The sequence below is a fragment of the Rutidosis leptorrhynchoides genome, chromosome 3, assembly GCF_046630445.1.
Source record: "Rutidosis leptorrhynchoides isolate AG116_Rl617_1_P2 chromosome 3, CSIRO_AGI_Rlap_v1, whole genome shotgun sequence".
Lineage (NCBI taxonomy): Eukaryota > Viridiplantae > Streptophyta > Magnoliopsida > Asterales > Asteraceae > Rutidosis > Rutidosis leptorrhynchoides.
In genome coordinates, this window is record NC_092335.1 from 650,507,294 (window position 1) to 650,513,319 (window position 6,026).

The following is a 6,026-nucleotide window of genomic DNA, read 5'->3' on the forward strand; positions in this document are numbered from 1 at the left end:
TCCACCAGAAGAGCGTCGTGGTCGCTCCATTGCCATTGGATTGAAACGCCTCCAATGTACAGCGGTACATTGGAGTATGGCCTAATAATAATCCCCGCTTTCTTAAAAAGGGCGAGAACTTCGTTCTCAAGATCGTCCAGCACAGGTGGCTCATTGATTTCAGGGTCCATCTTATCGCACCACTCCCTTGGGATGCGGCTATCGACATATGCAGTGTCGTTAATGTAAAAAAATGAACTACGCCAATTCCCGATGGAATCTTTTGGCGACAACATATTACCTAACTTACTGCGGAATGAGAACCATCCCACATCGTACAAAATCAAACTGTTAAGCATGCGAAACACATTTAATAAAGGCCGTTTATTGTTCGCTTTGCAAAACATCTCAAAGAGCACAATTTTGTTCACCGCGTTAGGGTGAAGCTGTGCTAGTGCGACCTTATAATATTCGCACACGCTGCGAAAAAAACTCAGTTAAAGGTAAGCGCAAGTTGCCCTGCGAAATAGCAGATTCATATACTGTAATTTTCCCCTTGGGGGAGTATTGGCTCGATCCTCAGGCAGAGGAGCGGATGGTACAAACTGACCGAGTGGCGTATACCACTCCTTGAGAGTTTGTAGCTTGGCTTCTGTCATATGTGACACGAAGCCGCCGGGCGTATGAAACGAAGCGGAAGCAGCCATTAAGATTGTGAAATAATGAAATTAATTATGCAAATGATGAAATCAAAAGATGAATTGAGAAATTCAAACGCTAAATCGGTTGCTTGCTGAATATAGTTGTGATTGCGTGATTGGAAATTGATTGCGAATAGAGTAATGGAAAGCGTAAAGTTTTTGTGCGGTGCCCGACGCTATTTATAATTGGGGAATGGGCGAGCAAGTTGAAAAGATAATGATTGTTTTTTAACGGCTGTAATTACTGTGACGCGTACACGGTAAATATTTAGCCGTTAAAATAAGCTGATTTGACAGAATGGCGGAAAGTTACCGTTGTAATTACGCGATTCGGCTAATAAAAACAACGGTAACAAACGGACAGTAAAAAACATAAAATAAAGACAGCGAGATATTTTAAGCGGCACTTTCTTATTTTTAGAGTTTATCATGATACATTTGCTTCGCGAAAATGTATCATAATAAACTGGGGGGACTTGATCATATACATAGCATTGTATATGTATATTTTATGTGCTAAAAGGCAACAACAGAACTGCGCGGATTATAAAGCATAGATATGCAATGCTCGCTGAAAGTAAGTACTGCGGTTGTGTGTTCGCTGAAATACAAACTGCGGTTTGATCCGCTGACTTTCTGCGGAGAGCGGAGCGTCTCGCAGACCGCGGAAATCACGGATACTATAAATAGGGAGCGTGGCCTCTCATTTATAGTCTGTTGATTCTCTGAGATTTGCCTAAACTAATGTAGATTTCACTTGTGACTTTGCCCAAGGATTTCATACATTGAGTTAAGGTGAATTATGCTAATCGATAACGAAGACCGGGTCGGGGTGGTTGATCACTTGATTGCTAAAGTGAAAAACGATCATCGGGGCCCAAAATAGTCATCAAACATCCCATACTCCATCATAATCTTATTGCACTCAATCCGTAATTAAGTAACACAATTAATTAAGGATTGATCAGTACCAATATAGGTGGTCATGAAGGTAAAAAATTAAGACAAAGTTTATAGTTTTTGTTTTTGTAGTTCGTCCTCTTAGAGTTATATTTTATGATAAAAGCAATGCATACGTTGGATTAGGATCTTTAATATGCTATTGCTTAAGTTATATGATTTAGTTTGTTCTATTAAGAATATGATTTAATGAAATGTGGAGGTCTATTAGGTCACTAGTATACTCGATTTCGGATCTGAGAATGGAGCTCCCCATGAACCAAACTTCACCTGATGAATTGCATCATAACACGACAAACGGAGACAAGATCCAAAAAATGAAAAAAGTGTTTATGCTTATTGGGATTAAAACTGCATTTAGTATCAGAATGAGACGTGATTCGATACAAGAAAGATGGATGTCGAGGGGTAAATAACAAACAATTCACTATGTATATATTATTATCATAACTATACATAGTCCACAGTATACATGTTTTCTATTAGATTTTGTGTGTACAATCAGAAGAGTAATGCAAAGCTGTTGAGTGAGGCGGATATTTCGAGGTTTATTTTCTACTCGATTTTGTGTGTACATGTGTTATGATTTTTTATGGTTACATTTGTTATTTGAGTTGATCTTTTTTGTTTAGGAAGAACAAAAGGTACAGATGCTTAAAACAAGATTTGCTCATGAGAAAGATTGCAACAAGACTACCCCAGAAATGCAAGTGGTCAATATGCGAAGAAGGCGCAATTGAAAATTATTCAAATATATCATTCGTAAGTATCATTTAACTTCAAGTTTTCCATAGTTCTAAAACTCTAGAAGTTAATGGGTCGATATTGCCACATCTACGTACTCTTAGTGTCTCCAAATTAAACTTACACGAAAGGCTGACTACACCTAATTATAAATATAAATTTATAATTCGAAATACTTTTAACACTAATCAATGTATGCAGCTTTATTTCAACTTTGTGTTATGTTGCATATATAAGATGACAAAAAGATTGTAAATTATTATAAATTTACCATTTTTGTAAGTTATGTTGTTCAAATTTGTTTACTGTCTTAATCACACCCTTCATTCATGAAATTTAGAATTGAAAAGAACAAACTACGTGGGAAACCAAACCAACATTAAGTGATTATTGTTAGCTTTGATGGTTAAAATGAATTCAATTTAGTGTAGTTCTTGTGTGTTTGTGTACCTGATGCTGGTTGACGATACTGCGGATGTGACCATAACGAATGACTGTGCTATAATACTCAAGATGTTAGACTGTGAGCATTCAGGTGCCAAGGTTAGACATGAATATTGTATTGGTTGATTTTTTTTGTTCTTTGTTATTTATATTTACCGTCTTTGTTATAGCCTGTTTGTTATGTTGGATGTGTTATTCAGCAAACTTTCAAGCTAAAATCACAATCAAAAATCATTATCAATATCCTTAAATACTATTGGTATTTGATTTTGTATTATTTTAATTTCTGGTTGAATACCGCATTATTATTTGTTTACTATATAATTTTTTGGTCAAAAGTATTTCCATACAATGGAAGGATTTTTTTTTTATTTGTAACTTATCACTTGCACTTGATAGTGGTTCCGGTGCACAGAATGCAACAAATGGCACTAGAGATTCGAGTTAGAGTTTGAACTGGGTCAAGATTCTAAAATAAGAGAAATTATTATGGACATTAATGAGTCCGTAATGTAGCTTCAATAGTTTTGTTACTTATTTTTTCGTTGTGTTGCATAACAGGTCAAAATGGATGGGCCAGGTCGGTTATGTAGCACGGATTGGGATAACTGGAACACTTTCCGACCCGCAAAATTTTTAAAAATGATAGAAGCTGAATCTAAGAACATGAACTTATACAAGCTAATGCACTTTAACTACTTCAATAACATATTTGCAAGTCCACACACTATCATTTGTCAGTTTTGAGTTCCGATCAAACGTTTCATTTTTGTGCCGTGCGAAATGAGTCGGGTGGGTGACCCGAAAAATCTTTTTGTTTAAAATTGTCATTTTTATGGTCAATTATTGTCAATATAACCGGAACCTTGACACTCTTCCGTTATGATTGTTACTTTTTGTTATCTCGAGTCATATGGTGTTTGTGGTTCTACTTTTTCCGTTTCTTTTGTAAGACTAGGATAATCCTTTAATTCAGATTTGGTGCTCGAAATGGGTTTGAATGTTCGGTCATACACTTAATTATATACTTGCTACTTTTGGTGTCAATATCATAGCTACGCAAATTTTGCAGTTTGCTTCTTGACCATATGTTACAAATGTAACAAAAGACGTTCAATGGCGTATTTAACGTATAATACAAACGATATGTACCAAATTTAACATATTAGTATACTAATATTTTAAGCAACCGTGCAACGCACGGGCTATTAAAGCTAGTGAATATGAATAGCCTGTGTATGTTATCTTATATTGCAAAATTAAGGGTATAATTTTTGCAGTTTATTAATGTGCATTGTAAGTGCACCAAGGGATCACCATAATAGGGAACTATTGAATGAATGTTTCCCTCTCAATGCATTTCTTTTTCATATCTATGTGTTTTACAGGGTATGTTGTTCCTCTCATCAGGGTATGGTCCAGTTGCAACTATTTCTAGCCATATAGATATTAATAATGTCCTCCAAATATGGAATGAAGAATCTGAAATGAGCGGTTAATGAAGAGACGTTAATTCTTCAACCAGTACCCATTCATCATGCAAGACATTTCTCTATGGCGGACAATCACATCGGGTATCAGGTACGGTGTTTCTTCTATTTCATAATTAAGTACGTATTATCTTTTTATGTGTGTATTTTTAGTTCACCTCGTGGGCCTACATTATTTTTTTATTTTTATTATAATAGTCTGAGTCTAATTTGAAGAATGAGGTCGTGGATATAATCCTCATGAACCATATGTCTTCATTTGACAGGTGCTAGGGTTCGATTATCGTTTAAAACCAGTCACTAACGTGGCACAAGGTGCTTGCAATGACATAAATAGTCGCAAATGATGGGTTGCAACCGCTTATGTAACAAACTTTTGCTAACGTCTCTAACTTTATTTTAAGGTTTCCTTTAATGTAATATAGGAGGTTAGCCATTACTTAAATTTGTGGATCAATGGTCAAAGCCTTAGAACATACTGGACCACTTATGCAACTGGTGATTGCAATGGGTGTATTTTACCAAAGGAATTGTAGCCTTAGATAGTCTTTACAACGACGACGGTAGGACTTTCTAGATTTATATCCCAAGGACTGAACCGAACATACAAATATAAGGACGACCTAAAACCTGAGTTTTAAGCTCACCTTTGTTTGCTAATTTGTAAAAAATGGGTTTTATTTTTGTAAAAAACTGGACTTCTAGATTAATTGTTGATTAGTGCATATCAAGCATCCTACAAAATTGAGCTCAAAACTTAAGATGCGATACTGATCAACAAATATCTAAGAGAACTGGCACATGATGAGCAACATGTGCAGAAAGATGAGCTTTAGGTTTATTAGGATGAGATTATAGGATGCATTTATCTGAACAGGTCAAGCTATCCTATTGTTGGATTTGTTTAGATAGATTTAGGGTGACGGAAAAAAAAGAAGCTAAATGTCTATATTTAAGACTAATCTCTAAACGTCTAAACGTCTATTCTTTTGTATGTTTGGAGTCTTGGCTATCACTAAAATAATGGATGGGACATCAGTTCCATTCAATGGTAGGAAGCTCGCTCACCCACAATAACTGAACAACTGCACTTTAGAAGCTAAAATGGTGTAAATTATGATTGTAAATAAATACTAAACCTATAATTACTAAACCTTTAGTTGGTAAATGGGTCAAAAATGCCATTCAGCTATTGAGATGATTTTTATTTGTATGTATAGACTAACTTTTCAACTCCTTCTATTTAAATGGATGGTTTCACAGGCTACATCTTTATATCTTTCACATGTGTCTTTTAGGATTTCCAGATTGTACATACTTGACTTGATGCCCCTTAGAAGTTCATACGATCAAACTTGACTAGATTTTTATTTTAATGTTTTTGATCTGTATTATGTACTTTTTAAGCTAATCGATTCTTTTGATCCTTACTCATTGTTTATTTGTTATGTTTGCTGATAATATAGGTATGTACAAGCTTCGTTATATTTTTATCTTCTTTATTTTTTTTTTTGAAAGGCTTTATGTTGTCTTGCAGTGCGATGAGTTAAAGGTGGGATTCTTGAGGAAATCTAGAGGTAGAAAGGTTACATTGACGTGTCAACAATTGATACTGGAAATGTTTCCTCTAAAATCAGCGAGGTTGAAGTACATTCTTTTCTTGAATTTTATGGGAAGGCTTGAAATGTATTCTATCTTCAACATTGAA